The 19,513-nt window shown below is 50.1% G+C and overlaps 1 protein-coding gene across 9 annotated transcripts in view; it reads left to right on the forward strand.

The window, feature by feature from the left end:
• The window catches only part of BMAL1 (basic helix-loop-helix ARNT like 1), a 108,317-nt gene that overhangs the window by 53,354 nt on the left and 35,450 nt on the right, over nucleotides 1-19,513 (forward strand). For all 9 annotated transcript variants that reach the window (XR_011467043.1, XM_070383958.1, XM_070383965.1 and 6 more), the window contains one exon: nucleotides 18,802-18,930. The gene's annotated coding sequence lies outside the window, so the exon portion shown is untranslated. The remainder of the gene's footprint in view (nucleotides 1-18,801; nucleotides 18,931-19,513) is intronic.

A 19,513-nucleotide genomic window follows, 5' to 3' on the forward strand; every position in this document is an offset into this window, starting at 1 on the left:
AAATATTTTTAATTTTTAATTTACTTTTCGGCTTCACTGCATAGTATGTGGAATCTTAGTCCCCTGACCAGGGGCTGAACCCACTCCCGCTGTGGTGGAAGCACAGAGTCCCGGCCTCTGGAGCACCAGGGAAGTGCCATAGTATGCATTTTTAAATGACTGTTCAGCCTCTATCCTGGGCAACAGTGACCCAAACCGACTGGTGAGGGAAGCTGTTGAGCAGAAGGGCAGGCTGCCTCTGACTCACCTGTCACATTCGTTGCTAACCTACTTTTGTTTGACCTTGATTTGCTCAGTACAATTAAAGACACCGTTGTAAACATGATGATTTAAGTCTAACATGTGATAGCCCAGGATCTTAACCACATGCAGGACCCAGGCAGATGGATGGACGGATGGGTAGTTAGTTTTACGCTTACCTCTGAATGGTAATTCGGTCACAAGGAAAAGGTTTAATTTCAAGAACACTGAGCAATTCTTTGCGACCAGATATGATGCCAAAGCAGCAGGCCTTGATGCCTTGCTCCTGGGCAGCTTAATCAGGAAATGGCCTAGATGGCCGCCTTTCAAGTGGGTCCTTGCAGTAGCCTGGCAACTGGCACAGGGTCATAATTGGAAGAATTTGGCTCCGCGTGTCTGTGGGTGTTTACAGTGCACTATAGGGCAGGGCTTCGTTTATTTATAGAGTATTGTGAGCAACAAGCAGCAGACGGCTCAAAAGCCACTAAATCTCAATTTATTTTTAACAAATTCCATTTTTCCCCTCATCCCAGAAGGAGAACTGAGTTATTAAAAAACAGTAAAAAAATACATCATCGCAGAGTATGCCATATCTAATTATGGGGTTGCCAGCGTCGGCCTGCAGCCACGTTTTAAGGGCTTTGTAAATCAACCATCCATTCAATCTGTGAACTTATATGACTCCTATTCTTCATTTAGATGTAGAGGGAAGTTATTGGCAAGTGAGTGCTGATCAGAAGTTCTACGCTGTCTAAATTAGGAGATGGAGGATATAAATATAGGATAGTGTACTTATGTTCTCAAAGGGAAATAAAAATCAGTCCTCATTGTCCATCATACTTAGCCATCCAAGCCTGTACTCCACCGCACTAAATATCCACGGTAGGGCTGTTCACTCATTGTGATGGTGGATCCATGCTTCTCATGGTATCTCACTGAGGCCGACCCTGAGTAATTATTACCCACATATGTCATGAAACGATGTGACTCCAGTGCTTTTTGGCCTCCTGGAGCATCAGAACTGGATGAGACTTCAGAGACCCTCTAGTTCAAGTACATCTTATTGTAGTTGGGGAAGCTGAGGCTCAGACAGCAGTGACTTGGGCCCCATGGCGAGTCGCAGCAGAGCTGCCCTGAGGCCACAGTCTCTACCCTTTTCTCTGACGGTCTCTGCTCTACTGAGCTTGAAGCTAATGAGTTAAACAGATCTGATTTCTGCCCTTCAGGGTTCACAGTCTCAGACAAACAGACAGTTGGTCGAATAATCATCAAATGCGTGAGTGAACCAAGTTATATGTACAATAAACCAGCTAGTGAGTGGAGGAGATGATGGTTAAGAATGGGGTAGTTTTGGAATCTGTGTGTTTGGATACCAAGGCGAAGGTAAAATCAGTTGCTCTCTGACCTACTTGGGCAGAGCTTTATAGATGCTATGAAGTTTCTGATGCAAAAAGGTGCAGCACACTTGCTGTGTGTTGCAGGAGGGGAAGTTTGGTGCATCCGTGGGTGCTAGTGAGGGGATATAAATATTGAAGTTTTGGAGTGCCTGGGAGTGGATCACTGGGGAGATTTCAAGGGAACTCCAAAGAGAATGGTCTGAGTTCTGTGGGATGCTCTGCCCTATCCTGGGACAGTGGAGGGAAGGGGCGTGAGTACTGCTGTTCTCAGCCCTCCAACCTCTAGGTTGAAGGGTGACAGCAGATCATGGTGGTCTTTTTCTCTGACCCTCAGGATCCTTCTTTGTGTAGCCCTCTGGGCGGCCAGTATCTATGGACGAGGGCTGGCATGGGAGCTGGAACATGTGTCTCTTTCTTGCCCTGGACCGATGCCCGGGGCATGCCTGGGCTGAGTGGGCTCTGGGTGTTAGTTCTTTCTGAGGCTGGGAGGGGAAAGAGGAAGGCTTTCTGAGGAAGGAGGGGCTGTGGAAGCTTCTGGGGTAGACTCCTCTTGCAGCGCTGGAGGGCAGTGATTTTCAGTTGAGGTTGTAGCGGGCAGCACAGAGAGGAGTGAGTGGGAGGGAAGAGATCACAGGCCAGAAGAAGCAGTGGGAGTTACTTACAGACAGACAAAAAGCCAAATGGAGAGGGAAGGACAGTGACGTGCTGGGACTGAGGAGTCCATGGTGGGAAGGGAGGAGTTGGGGCCACTGCAGGCCAGGCCCCGAGTTACTCAGGCTGGGCCTTCGGGTTACTGAGCACACTGTTCTCTAAGCAGAGAGTCTGTCTTCCTGCCCAGTGAGTGCCTTGCCACTCTGGACAGTGGTTCTCAAACGTGTTGCCAGGTGTTTCCATGTGGCAAAGAATAAAGTCAGTACATGGAATATCCTCGGTGTCACCTCCATAATTTGTTGGGTTTTTTTGTTATTCTTTTGATACCTACAGCCACTCACCTGCTTTTGAGTTAAGAATGTATAAATTAGCAGTTTCCACTACCTGGAACATAGCTGATAAGCTTTTGTTGTTGTTGTTTAGTTGCTAAGTCATGTCCGACTCTTTGTGACCCCATGGACTGCAGCACGCCACTCTCCCCTGTCCTTCACTACCTCCCTGAGTTTGCCGAAACTCATATCCATTGTCGATGATGCCATCCAACTGTCTCATCCTCTGTCACCCCGTTCTCCTCCAGCCCTCAATCTTTCCCAGTATCAGAGTCTTTTCCAATGAGTCGGTTCTTTGCATCAGGTGGCCAAAGTATTGGAGCTTCAGCTTCAGCGTTAGTCCTTCCAATGGACATTCGGGATTGATTTCCTTTAGGATTGACTGTTTTGATCTCCTTGCTGTCCAAGGAATTCTCAAGAGTCTTCTCCAGCACCACTGTTCGAAAGCATCAATTCTTCAAAACTTAGCCTTCTTTATGGTCCAACTCTCACATCAGTACATGACTGACTACTGGAAAAACCATAGTTTTGATTGTATGGACCTTTGTCGGCAAAGTGATGTCTCTGCTTTTTAATATGCTGTCTAGGTTTTTCTTCCAAGGGGCAAGCATTTTAGTTTGAGAAGTTCATACTTTTTCTCAAATGCGTGTTGTAGTTTTAATGCAACCTAGCAATATTTTGGTTGATAAAATAAAAATTTTCATTTTTATAGTTTATAAAGGTAACACGATTTCAATGTGGTAGATTCCTCCTGTGTGTCCCACCTCTGAACCAATCTTCAAGGAGCAAATTCTCCTCTTTCTGTCTTGCGTCCTGCTCCTGGCATTTAACTGTGTCCCAGCATCTTTCTCTGTGTGCAGCTCACCCCAGGAGACCAAGGAAACCTGGGTCAAGGGCTATGTCAGTTAAAGGTTCCAGGATAAAGAACCCTGAAACCTTCGCCTGAGAAGAGGTTGGGAAGTTGCCTGTGGCCTTCCTGTCCCAGTCCCAGCCCATGGAGTTATTAGCAGGCCTGGTTGCTTCATATTATGTGTCCCTATGTAGCAATGGCATTCATAGTTGATGCCAGCTTTAAATTCTCCAAAGTAAGGCAGTGTTCATGGTTCATGGCCACAGCTCTGTCATTTCACTTTCTCTGAATCACTGTGCCAGCCACCCAGCTGGCATTCAAGAAACACTTTTGGTTCATTGAGCCACTGCTGGTCAGAGCCCCTGCTGCCTCGGCCACCACCACCTGGAGTACTGAGAGCTTCAAGTGAAAGTCCTGAGGGTTGTGAATGTTCAGACCTGTCCAAAGTCCAGCCTCCATCCTTCAGGCTGGATAAGCCACACCCTGGCTATCAGCACATACTTGCTCCTTATCAGAGTGACAGAATGGCCCAGGGGAAGGGCGTCCAGGGGTCACTTCCTGTGGCCACCCTCCTGTGTAGGAAGACCCCATCTGTGCTGATCAGGACAGTCAGGCCCTGGTCCCCTCGGGGGCGCACACGCCCAGCCTCCTGCTCCCCCCGTTATGGGTATATTCCTCTGTTAGGAAATCCTTCTTTATTCTAATCCAGATCTGCCTCTTGGCACTGTTTTCCTCGTTGACCTAGTTCTGCCCTTTGTACCAACACAGAACAAAGGTCCATAGGCGGGCCTTGGTAGAGTTTGGAATTCGTGCTCACAGGCCCCCTTCCTTTCTCCTCCCAGCCTCCCATCTCCCTCCCCAGTGTCTGTGTTCTCCAGCGCCTTCCGCTGCCCTTGTGCAACATGGCAGTCCATATTAATAGTAACAATTGGCAACATTCATTGAGTGCTTTTCACAGGCCAGGGGCTGTCCTAAGCTCCTTACGTGAATTTTCTTACCGTTCACAATCAGCTTGTGAGGTGGGTACTGTCAATAGCTGCATTTTGCCAATGAGGACCTGAGGAGCAGAGGTCAAATGTTGTCCAGAATCACACAAGGAAGTGGTGGGGTGAAGACTGGAGCTGGGTGGTCTGGCTCTAGTGCCCAATGCCCTTAGCTGTGGGCCATACTATCTTACAGCCATAGGGCTGTGCTATCTTATAGCCATAGCACTGGAAGTAAGCCCATGGTGCATTAGATTGGGACTGGCCCCTACTTTGACTGATTTTGCAAGGAATCATTTGGAGGGAGCCTGAGTTGAACCATTTCCTATGAAACATCCTCAGAATTTGTTTTGACAGAACAACTGCAGTCCAGAGGCCTTTGCCTTGTCACCAACAAATGGGTTCATCCAAACTTTGCCAGGCCCTGCAGGGTTCATTGTGCGGTGGATTTTGATCAGGGTGACAAACGTGGGCTCTTAGTATTTTCTTTTCCTGCACATGAAGTCCAGTGCAATAGGTTTCGTGTTCAGAATGCTTCATCATGATTTTGGTGGCCATAAAGCAGAGAGGGAAAAGTGCCTAAGACTTCGAAGACTGGACCATAGCTTCAAGTTCCTAATTCAGTATTCAGTCTCCCAGAACAGCCCCAGCGGTTGTGGAAGGGAGAGATGCAATACCGCCTACCCTCCAAAGCTGGGATGGCAGGTGCCAAATATACATTTTCCTGAAATGAAGGGTTTTGGAAGCACAGGTGAGGGAGATGAGAAAGGGCGTGTCAAGGCCAGTCCAAACTGGACTTGGGTGGCTGTGTCCCCGAGCTGTGCGACTAGGTACAGGTCACTTGTGGTCTCTGTTTCCTCTTCTGTAAGATAGAAGTAACAGTGTCTTTTCCTAAGGATGCTTCTTTTAGGGTTAAATGAGCAAAGGCAAATGTGCATGAAGCTGCAGTGGTTGTTTCAGACCGTTTCCCACACCTGATAGCTCAAGGTTTGGTGACCAAGCTCTCGTTCACTGTGTGCCCTTCCTACTTGGGTAGCATGGGCCCAGCCCTTCAGCTGCCTACTGCCTTGAGGCATGGAGTGGGATTGTGGGGGTGTGGGGTCTTCTGGGGCAGTAGCCATCCCCAAGACCCAGCCTGCAGCCACATCAGTCACCCTGCCCTGACCCCAACGCTCAGGCCAGGTTGCCCCAAGAGTCCAGGAAAAGGTGATTCATTAAGAGTCTGCTTCCTGTGCTTACGCGTCCCTGGGCTTTCCTGCTCCAGGCGGTGGTCACACACGGGCTGAGCCAGAAGTGCTGGGAAACGGGGTTTGAACCATCTTTCTCTTCATCAGTTGTTTTTTTAGATTGCATGCATCCTGGTTACTATGTTTTAGAGGTAAGCAGCCAAGTGAGGGACCTGATTTCTGAGGTCTGGACCCAGAAATCTGGAAGGAGAGCAGCTTGGAGCAATATAAATAGGACTCGATAAAATATGGTTCTGTAATTACCAAAAACGGGGCCCTGACCAGTGGCCTAGCCTCGCTGAAACGTAGTGTCTCTGTCAGAAAACTGGGGGCAATAATAGAACTGACCCCACAGGGTGGGAGGAGGATCAGATGAGATCCTCGATGGCGTAACATTATAACAATCCCCTTTCTTCTCCACCATCTACTCTGCTGTTGATTTCTTATATGGCTTTGAGTAACTATTTTACCCCCCCTCTTTGACCCTTCTCTTTGCAGAAGAGTTGAAACATATTGGTTCTGAATGGGTGCGTAGTGCCCCCTATAGGACATCTTGGGAATGTGTGGGGTGGTTGGGCTGTCACTGTGGGGGTCAGGGCTTTTTCCGGGTGGGGCAGGGCAGCAGAGATTCTGGATTAATACATGGAGAACAAAGAACTGTCCAGCATCTTACCCAGTTTCCTAAAGTTCAGAGGGAACTCGTATAGGTGAAACTGTGTATGTAATGACCTGGGCCTGGAATCTGACTTCATTTTACATATAAACAAAAATAAATTTTGCATGTTTTTAATATATACTGAATTTTCCAGAAACACAAGCACTGAAATATATGAGGTTTACCTATTTGTTACAAATAGCTACAGGCATCTCATTAAATCTTTCACTATGTCTGCAGAGTAGCTGTGCCCAACCTCTGCATATTGATGGATGTATTATTTTATTTTAACTAACTTTATTTTCTTTCTTCTTTCTATTACAGCCATGTTGATTGTCTTGAAATTGTAAGTGTTGGCAGGTTATATGATTTACAAATTTTATTTCAAGTGAATGAAAAGAATATTAAAAATATCTGTATTGAGTCTTTGAAAGTAGGAGAGAGAGGGGGAGGGAGAGTTTGTGTGTGTTAGCTTATAAATCAGCTGGAGAAACCTTAGGATAGACTTGAAATAAAAAGAAATGGTTTCACTTAGAAATGTCCTTTTACGTGAGGATATGTAATAGAAGTCAGAATTTAACTGCATCCCTTGTCAGAGAAATAAAGTGTTTTGATGTCTCCCCTGGCCCTTTTAGAAAATATATAATCTTAAGAGTCTAAAACACAGTTTTTATCATCATCTTTTTTCAACTTGGCCATCTCTGTTTTTTTCATCCCTCCCATCTGTGTGTGTGTGTGTGTGTATTACCATCTATGTGTAGATTTTTCAGAAAGGAAAACCAGGCAGGCCTCCTTGCTTTTTACTAAGTTTGTTTTTGTGACCTCTGCCTGAACAAATGGACTGTACAAATTTTGCAAATTACCTATTCCCGTGCTTTATTTTTCCACTGAGGTGATTGCCTTTTCATGGATTTACAGCAGGTTTTATTTTTGTTTTGTTTCACTTAATTCAGAAAGGGTAATATTTCTTTACCTGCCACAGAGCTCTGGAGTCAGATGACCCTGAGCTTGAATCCCGGCTTTCCCGCTCGTGTGCTAAGCATTGACAGGCAGTTTACTTGACCTCTTTGAGAATTCGTTACTTCTAATTGAGAACTAGATGAAAAAACACTGCATGGTACAGAATAAAAGCCCAGTGCGTGGTTTCTGCTGCTAGTTTTTGTGTCATTTTTGTTGTGATTCTTGCACTGAATATTTTTCTCAGAAAAAGTATCTTGAGCTCTACAACTCACGTTGTTTGAGATTCTTAGACATGTAACTCTCACTTGCTGTTACTAAGGCTCAGAAAAATGAAACTGAAATCACTGAAATTTTGTTTATTCCTTGAGTAGGAAAGAGACCAATGAAAGAAAACAAGCAGATTCCATTTTAGTTAAAGGAGGAACTTGCAGGGTTATTCCTGGGGTCAGGAAACACTCAGATGAACATCTGAGATCTGGGGCACTGGCAGGAGGCCTTGGCACTCATCATACAATTAAATCGTCACCCTCAAACCGTGTTTGCCAGGGCAGGCAAGTGGACAAGTACATTTCAGAAAGGTTCCCAGGCATTCCAAACTGGAACAGGGAGGACCATCTGATTTACTGTTTAACCAGTTAAACGCATGAGCCATGCGCCTCCAGCACTGTGGTCGATTGACAGCCTTGTGACCCGTTTGGGCATCCTTGAACCGGAGGCGGGAGGCGGGTGGGTGAGAGCCAGCCCTGCCCTCTTCCTCCTACGTGGGACATCGCTTTAGCTTTTCTTTGCTGAGTCTCTGCAGCAACCAAGCGTATGCAGAGTTCCAGCTCTGGGAGTTGGGCACGTCGGGGTTCTGTCTTTGATCCCCCATTCTGGCTGTGTGATTTTGGACAAGTTGCTACACCTCTCTGAGCCTCAGTGCCATCTTTTTACATGATGGTGATCATAATACCTTCCCTAAAACGTCGTGGTGAGGACCAAATGAGCTGGGTAAGGGCTAGCACCATCCTCAGCATGTGTGATGCTCAGTCAATAGGAGGTGGGCGCTGCTCCAGGAAGGCAGGCGGCAGCTGCTCCAGGAAGGCAGGCGGCAGCTGCTCCAGGAAGGCAGGCGGCAGGTACATGGATCACAGTGGAGTCTGTGATGCAGACCTCCCACTCAACATGTCCCCGACTGTCTGCTCTGCCCTGCTAGGTGGACCACAGGAAGGCTGCTCTTCCTCCAGCCGTCACACGGGGCATGCTGCCCAGCAGGGGAAGTTCAGGGGGGATCTTCTCTCCCACTGGCCCCCTGGGCTGGGGGCCTTTGTTCTGTTCATGGAAAGAGCTACAGCCCTCACGCCAGAAAACATGTAGAATCCCACCGGCTGTTCCCTCACAGTATATTCAACACTCAGCAGCTTCTCACCACCCCACCATGGCCACCCAGCCCCAGCTCCTCTTAGACCTCACATCCCATTCATCTGCACAGCCTGCCTGAAAATATACCTCGAGTTCTTTCAGTCACTCCTCAGACTGGGCCTGAGTTGTGTCATCTTTTCCTGACTGTTCACTGGTCTAGATGTTTCCTCACTGGCCTTCACTGGTGATGCTGCTACCTTTATCACACACACACCACCTGCCATATACACTCACAGACGCACACACACACACAGCTCCTCCATCACTGTGCATGGCTTTATGCACAGCACCTCCCCCACAGGGTCCCCCATCCCCACCTCGCTTCTCAGCACCGCAGCCAGACTTAAATCCCAAGTGGGTCATGCCATCCCATTTCACTCAGAGTCAAAGCCAAGGTCCTTACAGGGGTCTGCCCAGCACCCTGTGGCCTCCACCACAGCCCTCTGCACCGGTTCCTCTCTCGCCTGGAACACTCCTCGCTTCTCCTCCAGCTCCCCACATCTCCTCCTTCCTCCCCAGTGCTCCTCCTGCCCCGTGGCTGACTTTCCTCCCCAGCACTTCCCACCTCCCAGCATTGTTTACTTCTTTATCCCTCTGCTGGCCTCGGTCACCAGAATGTATATGAGAGGAAGAAAGGGTCTGTGTCCCCTGCCCCAGCCCTGCCGTGGAGAGCAGTGCCTGGCACCTGGATGCTTTCAGTGAATATCTGTTGAAAGATTCACGGAGGATTGTGGGACCGCACACGCATAGTGTCTTCATCATTACAAAACTGTCCCGAATTGAAATTTGACTGCCACGGGCAATCTGTGGTGGAAATTTACTCCGATTACCAGTTCTTTCACTGTAGAAGTTACCTGGCCTACAGGGGTGCCTAGTAAGTTCTGTTGGATGCATTACTTTGGGGCTTTGGGGCCGTGGTAGCCATTTGAGGCCTCCTTCCCCATCAGCCCAACCCTGCAGTGGGTGGGACGGTGTCCTCGGACCCCTCTGAGCCAGGTGTCCCCCCGCTTCCCCACCGTGCATCCTGGTTCTGGCAGCACTGTCAGCTGCTGGCCCCCCTTCCCCTGTATCTCCATCTCTGCAGGGAGGTCATCGTCCTTTGCTTTCACCGTCTCGTCTTCCTAGGAACTCTGCTGCTGCTGCTGCTGCTAAGTCACTTCAGTCGTGTCCGACTCTGTGCGACCCCATAGACGGCAGCCCACCAGGCTCCCCCGTCCCTGGGATTCTGCGGGCAAGAACACTGGAGTGGGTTGCCATTTCCTTCTCCAGTGCGTGAAAGTGAAAAGTGAAAGTGAAGTCGCTCAGTCGTGTCCGACTCTTAGCGACCCCATTGACTGCAGCGCACCAGGCTCCTCTGTCCATGGGATTTTCCAGGCAAGAGTACTGGAGTGGGTTGCCGTTGCCTTCTCTGGTAACTCTACAGTTTTGTTATTATTACCTGTTGATCTGGCTTTCTCGTTATTGTCTTCCCAGCTTCCCATGGCAGTTATTTCTCTGATTTTAGTTTAACTGGCGGTAGGACAAAAGGGGCGGACTCTCAAAGCAGCATCCTCGGTTTCAGATTTAGAGGCACTCTCCACGCTGCCCACTGTAGCACACGGGCCTCCGGAGTGTTCTCCAGCCCCACTCCCAGGTCCCTCTTCAGGCCTTTCCCCATCACCCTCATCCTCTCCCTCCTACTCCCAGAGCTTATCCACTGGCCAGGCCCTCCCCTCTCCCCCAGCGGCTTCTCCTCCCACTGTTTCTGCGCCCCTTCACCCCAGATTTGTAGCCCAAGCTTGCTTTCTGTGACCTCCATACTTATGCCCAGCCCCCGGCCTTCTGCTCCTGGTCTCACCTCGCAGCTCAGCACTTTGGTAACCACGGTTAACCCAAGAGGCATCCTAAGTGCTTTTTGTGCATTGGCCTCATTCAATCTGGGAAGAGAAATCCTCCTCTTACAGGCGAGACCGCAGCTCCCAGAGGTCATGGAACTGGCCCAGGACACAGCTAGTCACCAGCAGGACTGGGATTTGAACCCAGGCTGTCTGGCTTCAGAGGACTGACCACTGCCCCATCCTCTCTTCCTGTCCCCATCATGCCCTCCCCTGTTTGTCCACCCCCCTGCCTGACGCTCGGCAGGAGGGGAACCCTCGCTCTTCCTTGGTTCCAGCTTGGGGAGTCGGGGTAGGTCACAGGCCTGGTTGACCATCTCTGGATAAACGCGCACCGCATGGCCTTGCCCACCAGGGAGCTCTGCGGCTCCTCAGGTCCTTCCCCACTTTGCAGTTGGCCTTGCTCTCTGCCAAGGCACAAAGGTGAAGGCTGTTCCATATAATATTGCTCAGTGCCCCGTCTTTGCTTCTGCTTCCCCTCAACACCAGCATCCTTCTCTTTGTGTGTGTGCTAAGTCACTTCAGTCGTGTCCGACTCTTTGTGACCCCACGGACTGTAGCCCACCAGGCTCCTCTGTCCATGGGATTCTCCAGCAAGAATACTGGAGTGGGTTGCCATGACCTCCTCCAGGAGATCTTCCCAACCCAGGGATCAAACCCCCACCTCCTGCATTGGGAGGGGAGAGTTCTTTACCACTAGCGCCCCCTGAGAAACCCCTCCTCGTTATCACCAAATAACAGCAGTACATCCTTTTGTTTCCTTTAGAACAAGAGGCAGATGTTTTCCACAATTTTTTTTTCAACATCAGGTAGCAGGCTCTTTGGTGGAAAGAGGGTTCATTCCCTGAGTCTTTAGGGCCAAGCTCTATTCTCTTAGTCTGTAGCATGTTTTTTAAAAAAGGTGGGGGAGAATAGAAAGAAAAGAAACAGCAACAACATGAAGCCACGCTGATGTGTCTTTGGTTAATCATCCTTCTTGGTGCGGGGCAGGAGGGGTCATCCCTGTGTCATCATTAAATGCAGGGGTGTGTCAGGGTTAAAGGTCAGGAGGAGAGCTTTGCCCTCAGGAGGCTGCCTCCCAGAGCTGACAGGACAGAGCAGCCAGGATGTACAGACCCAGAGCATGCCCTGCCTCCCCAGACATCGAGCATCTCCCCCAGGCCCTACACTGGGCACCTGGGTGCAGAGGAGAACGAGGCCTGGATCTTTCTGAGGCAGGCAGCCCCCCTTCCCCTGCCCCCAGCAACTTCAGATTCCATTGCCATCCTCCAGGGAGTGCGGAGAAATCCTGGGTCTCAGCCGGCGGGTGGGCTGAATGCACGTGAATGCAAGAGGCAGAGGGCGCAACGGAGCAGAGGGTGTGCCCTGGGTGGAGGAGGCAGCCAGGGACAGGTGGGACAGAGACCTCAGACATCGGGCTTTTCTCAGAGGATCCGAGAAGCTGACAAAGCCATGCCAAGCACCTTCTGGCATGGAAGTGGGCAGGGAAAGAGGGGAAAGCAGGATTGCTGCATCCTGAGTGATCCTGCAGAGCAAGCGTCCCTTTAGCGTGCCCCACCCAAGTTTTGTCCACTAGATGTTGGGTGCAGGAAAGCGTGGGGACCAGTCCCTGTGAGCAGATGGAGACCCTGCTGCTCCCCGACCGTCGCCCTCTGCAGGGCCCTGTTCAAGGTTCCTAGAAGCCCTGCAGAGGAGAAACACAGCCTTTAACCAGAATTCCCCACACTTCTTTGACCATGGGTTCCCCCTCCCATGTCTTTGCATTTAAGTCTCATAGAGTCGGTGTTCTGTGACAGCTCTTTGGGAAGTGCTGCTGTGGAGAATTTTTCAATCTCTGCATACTCTGGAATGTGCCCACTTCTTATTTTGCATGGAGGCCATGCTACATAGAGGAAAGACTATGGGCTTTAGATAGGACTGACCTGGGTTTACATCTACCTTCCTGTGAAATCTCTGACTTTGCTCAGGTTACCTAACCACCTCTCTGAAACTTAGCTTCCTCATTTTTAAAATAGGAGAACATTAGCCACCTAACAGGGCTGCTGTGATGGTTAAATGAGAAAATAATGATAGTTTTCCACGTGGAGGGCTCATCATGTGTCAGATACAATGGAATCTGAAGCCACCGGGGGACTCACATGTGCTGCCTCCCCCAGAAAGATCCAGGCCTCGTTCTCCTCTGCACCCAGGTGCCCAGGGTAGGGCCTGGGGGAGATGCTCGATGTCTGGGGAGGCAAGGCTTGCTCTGGGTCCGCACATCTGACTAAGCATGTTTTGCCTCTCTTTTCATCTTCGCCACAGCTCTGAGGCAGGATATATTGTCATCCCTATCTCCCAGGTCAGAAGGCCATGACACACCAAGTTAAGGGTTGTGCGTATGTTGGAACTGAGATTTGCACCCCAGGCACTAATGCCTGGTAGGGTCAGGCTTTGGAGCCTCACCGTCACCCCCCAGCAGAGAGCATGCTCCAAACCACCATGTCATAAAGGGCCTGGTGCACTGAAGGCACTAAGGAATATCCGTTCCCTTTTCAGGAGATTCATGGGTATTTACTGGGAGATTGGTCATTCCTGGACTCCAAGTCACTCTGCAGTCTTTCTTATTAAACCTGTTAAAGGAGTAATCTGGATCTGCCTGTCTATTCATTGTTTTCTGCACATAAAAATTCTCCTTCAACCAGTTTCCAAAAACGTTATGACTCTTCTCTTACGACCTCTCTGCTTGGCCTTCATATGCTGATCCACCTCAGTTTGGTCAGCAGCTCGACTGTCTACCCGTATCGGGCCAGTCTCCAAACTGGTCCCGCCGGTGGTCTGTGCATCCCCATCCAGGACCAAGGGTCCTTCCAGAAAGCACTGTGGATCTGTAGCTTGTTCCTCTGGCTTTTCTCCTTCCTATACTTCAGTGATAGACTTGGCAAAGGTCTAAGAAGGCATCCCTTTCTCACTCATTCAGCAAACATGTACTTAGCACCATTGCTAGGCTAGGAGTATGCCCTGTATTGTGCCTCTTAATTAGATCGCAGAATCTCACAGCCCTCAGTAGGCCTCCAAGACTGGAATGCTGTAGACTCTCCTCTGTCCATGGTGTTGGGGATCTTTTCTGCATCGACCAGCCTTGTTCACAATCTAATCCGGAATTCACAGTCCCTGCCCCTTGTGCGACCCTCTCAACAGGCCCTTCAAGTCCTGTAGTTCCAAGTGCAAGCTCCTTGATTTTTGTTTGATTTCAGGATTCCCAAGCATCTAAAGCTTCCAGCAGGACTGGGTACACAAGCGCCACAAGCGGGATTCTCCGCAGGCCCCTGACAGCCGCTGCACGTACACTGTCCTCTGCGCAGAACATCATTCCAACTATCCAACCTGCCAGGCAAGCATCTACAACACCTGGTTCAAGACTCACCTCTTCCCTGGTCCCTCCTCCTTCCATTTCCCTGCACACACCATCAAATAAGCTAATCATTTTCTCCTCTGTTCTGCTCCTATACTTCAGCTACGTTGCGGCCCACAGCTAGAAAAAAAGGCACTCCTTCCTCAAGACACTTGACCACCACCTGCTGGAAATTTAGGGTAAATGCTCTACAAATCTCTGCCACTTACAGAAGTGAAGGTGCATACTGGGTTTGGGTAGGGTGCTGCTCGCATGACTGCAGGCAGGGCGCTGCCTTTTGCAATGATCACGATTGAGGGGATTTAAACATTCCCCTCTGTGTCCCGGGTGCCCTGGCTTCCACTTGGGCTGAAGAAATGCTTGCTTAATGATACTGGGGCAAGCCCTTGTTACCTTAGACTTGAGGCACCTGGTTTTGTGGGTGAATGATCTCTAAATCCATCTGTTTTAAAGGAAGGCAACCAAACTCCCCACAAGCTGTCAGAATAACCAGAGGGTCTCAGGGGGATTTGCAGTGGGGCCAGCGACCCTTCAGTCTGTTATCTCTGCTCAAAGGCCACCACCATAGGAACAGACCAGAGCAACTCCACATTCCTCCCCATAGTAAACCTCAAGTTGAGAATATGATGGAGAATTGGAGCAGGTGCTGTGTCCAGGGCCAGCTCCTTGTATGTTGTGGGGAGGCAGAGGTGGCCACACAGGGGTCCTTGCAGGGAGCTGGGGGTTTTGTGGGAAGTCCATCAGTGAGCACGCAGCTGACTAGACAGGGTAAGCAAGGATGTTGATTCACTATCATCCATATTTTCCTAAGCCATGCCCTTTTATTAAGCCACATCACCAAAAACCAGTACCCCAGTGACATCTGGGACTTCATAAAGTGGTCTCAATAGAGCTCCATCTAGCTGTTACACTTGCAGGTGGGGGCAGGAAGGGGGACATGCTTTTACTAGGGTCCTTATGTTCCCAGAACCATCTGGCATAGCGTTCATGTCCCACAGTCTCCCAAACAGGTACCCCTCTTTGGTAACCTTAATGAAGGAAGAGGGCTGATCCTTTCCCTCTCTGCCCTGGCTGCCAGGAAGCCCAGAGACAGTTTCTGTAGCTTTCCTGAACCAGGATTGCTTCTTATCGCTTCCCTGATTCCTTCTCCAGGAGTGCTTGTTTTGGGCTGTTTGTCTTTTCCACTGTGGGGATGGCTTTGGGGGCTGGATGGGCAGTGATGTGGCAGAAGAAAGAAGAACCACCAGTGAGCCAGACACACATGGGTTTCAGTCCCCACCTGTTAACCGTGTCATCTTAAGCAAGATGTCTTTACTTCTTCAATGCTGAGTTCCTTACCTGGAAAACTGGGGGAATGACCAAGAGGAACAGATAGGTTACTGTGAAGATTAGACTCTGCCAGTGTGACCTGCACTGTTCCCTCTCCCTCCTCCCAGGTCAGGCTTGGCCTGTGGCTCCAGGATCGGAGTTGGTTTTTCCTTCTTTCTGCCTCTGTCAGTCGGCTTAGGATGAGTGATACAGCAGAGAAAAGCAGGGGACCTGCCCTCCTGGTTTGTCTGGGACAAAGGGGTTTCCTGGCATGCAGGATTTCCAGTGCTCAAACAGGAAGGTCGGAGGCAAAGAGAAGAGCTGGTCACCCTAGTAGAAACCTCAGCATCTCAGGAGCTTACAGTGGCCTAGGTTTGCTTCTTGCTGGTACTACCATCCATCCGAGACCTTGGCTAAAGGGGGAGTCTCTGTCTGGCAGTTGCTGGTCTCTTGGTAAGGGGGTAGTTGGTCAGGGCCAGTTCAAAGGCTGCTGCTGTCCCCTCCACTCATGTTCATCTGTCTGGGAGAGTCACTTGGCTGGGCCTGACATGGGGCAGCCTGCCGACTCCCCACACAGAGGGGCATCTATAGGTTTGAACCTTAGTATAATCCGCACACTTCGCTTTCTCTTCTTGTCATTCTAGGGTGCTGGGGCAAGGAGAGGGAAAGCTGAGAGATGCCTGGTCTGTGATTGGAGGGCTCCCTGTGGCCATCTTCCTGTGGACGGTGTGTGTGTGGGCTTCTTAAGGGGCAGTTAGCCTCGCCCTGCTGTGCTTGAAGGAGCAGTGGTCTCCTTTGGGTGTCTAACAGTGGCTGAAATGCCCACCTCTTCCAGCCCCCTTGTTCCTTTGTGTGGAGCCACAGAGAATCTTCTTCCTGGGCTCTGAGGAGGGACTGGGTGGGACGGGGGGCCCCCAAGCTCTTCCAAGGCATAATTCCCAGGCCCCTTCATGCCTTACTTTCTCTGGCCACCCAGAGAGCCTCCCTCCCACCCTCAGAAATCTCCAGCTCAGAAGTGGGCTCACATGTGACACCCACTCTAGGACCAGGGCTGGGCTGTCCCCAGAGCATCCTCACTATGTGTCACTTGGATGGCAGCACCAGGGCTGGCCCAACCCCCGCTCAGCTGGGGTCCCCCCTCCCAGGTACCTTTGGTCTCTTGGGGCCCCCTTCCTTCCTTGGCTCAAACTCTATTAAGAGGTAATTAGCACTTTCATGCATTGGAGAAGGAAATGGCAACCCACTCCAGTGTTCTTGCCTGGAGAATCCCAGGGACGGGGGAGCCTGGTGGGCTGCCGTCTATGGGGTCGCACAGAGTTGGACACGACTGAAGTGACTTAGCAGCAGCAGCAGCAGCAGCACAGAAAAGGTTTTTGTCTCTTTTGTTGTTTCATTTATTGTCTTGTATCTAAGAACACCTTCCTGGAGAGAAAACAGTTTTCCAAAAAATATTTGTCACAACTGATTCAGCTTTCTTGTCCAAGCATACAAGAAATACAGTTTAGATTTTGCAAAATAGAGTGCTAAAATGTTTGTTAGCATTTATGATTTCTATAAAGGAAATCTGAGCATTGGGAAAAAATGATCAAAATGAGAATTCGTGGGGCGTTTGGTCCTGAGGACCAAACTAAATTTCAGGGATGTGGGGAAAAGAGAAAACGAGAGGCATGGTATTGGGAGATGAGGAACCCTGAGATTCAGGTGCAGGGGGCGGGGCGGACGGCGGGGGCGGGGCGGGGAGGGGCGGGGCTGGCGGGACGGCGGGGGCGGGGCCGCAGCGGCTAACGGGAAGGGTCGGCAGCTGGGGAGAGCCGAAGGCTTCCCTGAGGAGACACGTGAGGGCAGTTGAAAGGCACGCAGGGGTTCACCAGGTGACCGAGTGGGCAAAGGAGCCACGCCTACTCCCTGCAAAACGAAGTGGACGCAGCTGAGGCCTCGTGCTCTTGGGAACTGAAGTACTTCAGTGGCCTGGCGCCTCAGGCAGCGGATGCGCACTCCTGGGCTGGGGAATGAGCAAGCCCACTGTGGAGGCCTGGTGTTTCCTGCTAGGTGTTTGGGGTATTTTGGGAGGGCCTAGGCGAGCAGCGAAGCCGTTGAAATGTTTTAAGCAAGGGGGCGTCCTGCCTCTGAGCACAGTGAGGAGAGGGCAAGGCCAGCAGGGAAGTGGCTGGACCCCCCTATCCAAGGGCCAGGCAGCGGCTCTGGGGTGTTGGAAGAAGAGGGGCTTGTGCCCAGGGTGGATCCTGAGTTGCCCGTTTGGGGTTGGGAGGATAGTATGGGACCTGGATGCTGGTCTGATTTAGGTGGGGTTCTGTGTGGTAAGCACCCCCCGCCCCCAGCAGCCTTACCCTGGGGACTTTGCATCCTTGTGCCGCTACTGTATCCATAAGGCTTAGAGACTGAAGCCCGGAATTCCTGGACACATCTTTCTAGGGGCTGGGACGGGGTTCTGAACCAGACTGCAAAAGAAGAGTAAATGGGAAGGACACGGTCTTTTCTATTCCCTGGATACTCATTTGAAGACCTTTGTAATGATCTAGGCAAGTTAGGTTATCCAAGAGGCCAGAATTAGCCCGCGGAACATGAAGCGCCAAAATTTGTGCTTCAGAAAGGTCAGGAAAACCCCATTTAAAGCCCCTGTCTTTTCATCTCAAGACGGAGCAGGGAAGAAGTAAGGGGGCTTCTTAAGAGCCTGTTCCCCTTTCAGGGTTCACAGGGACAGGGAGGAGACCCTGTATCCTGCCAGCAGGAGGTGGGCAGGGCAGCACCACCCGCCCCCCTTTGACGTCAGCAGCTTTTCAGAACTGATTTCTCTACCAGACGTACTTAAATTCAGGGACATTTTCTTTAAACATCTTAGCTCATTCCCAGCCATTTCAGGCATTGGCCCTGCTGGCATTTCGTCTTGGCTTAATGTTTCCTGAAGACTTGCTTTCTATTGTTCCATGTTGTGTGCGTTTAGATAACTCACTTGGCTGGAGCAAGTTAAGTGGTGTCCTCAGGGGCAGGTGTAGCTCCCGGAGCCCCACTGCTCTCCCCCGCTGAGTGACCTTGGCTGGTTTCTTCACCTCTCTCTGCTTCAGTCTTCTCCTTGGTCAAATGTGGAAACAGTAGTATTAATACTTACCTCAGAGTTATCGTCGGGTCTAAGTGAGTTAATCTACATGGTGCAGTAAGAACAGCGCCCGATGCCAGGTACACGCTCAGTCAGCGTTCACTGTTGTTACTGCTTGACCCAGTGGGAGAAATGAAAAATATAATTATCTTCTTCCTCTTAAGGCCGTGTCCAAGAATCTACGTTTAATAATTTTAAAGGCATTGTTTTTCACAGAAAATATCTCCCGGCATATTTCCTCATGTGTTTGCAGTTGAGTTGAACAGGCAGCTGAAGGATGGGATGGTGAGCTCAGCATTGCTCCCTGTAATTGGGAGTCATGATTGAGCTCCTCATCTCCTTCAGCCGCTGTGAGACTTTCAACTGTATCTACTTCAAAGTGACCTGTCTGGGTTTTTTTTTCCTGTGGGCCCCACTGCAGGTTTCTGGAAGAACTTGACTGCTTGAAAGGAAGCGACAAAACATGAAAATCGCTTTGAGGTGACCAACAAGTCCAGCGGCCCCTTGCTTCTCCCAAGGTGGATCTGAGGTTTAAGAACCGTAACTTCAGGTAACAATCCTGTCCTACCCACCCCCACCTAGATACACTATCATTGCAGCCCCGACGGTCGTTCTTCGTTTAGGAAGTGTGGTTTCTCCCAAAATCCCTGAAACCTGGAATACTCCACCTCATGCAAATGTCTGGCTGTTCAGAAAGAGCGGTGGGGGCAGAGGTAGCATCCCAGGTTTGACATGTGGCCCAGATGGTCACTGGGACCCTAAGTGTAGGGCTCTGCTCACAGCTGACCTGCTTCTCTTAATGTCAGTAGTACTGGTAATAATAACAGCAGCGGCAGCCACAGCAGGGCCTTTAGTGTGATTAAATGATTATAAAGTACTCTTTGAAGAATACATCAGACTAGCCCGGAAATTTCTGAAAACAGAAAGTACAAAGAGGGAAAGGAATTGTTCTATCAGATATTAAAATGTATTTTACAGCCATAGTCATCAACAGTGTGGTGCCAGACTGGAAAAAAACCGGTCAAGGGAACAGAATAGAAAGTTCAGACTGAAAAATGAGTCAAGAAAAGTGGCATTTCTAGTGACTGGTAACAGGATATGTAGACCTAGTAAGTGTTGGAATAACTGTATTT

The sequence above is a fragment of the Bos mutus genome, chromosome 15 (genome assembly GCF_027580195.1).
Source record: "Bos mutus isolate GX-2022 chromosome 15, NWIPB_WYAK_1.1, whole genome shotgun sequence".
Classification (NCBI taxonomy): Eukaryota; Metazoa; Chordata; class Mammalia; order Artiodactyla; family Bovidae; genus Bos; species Bos mutus.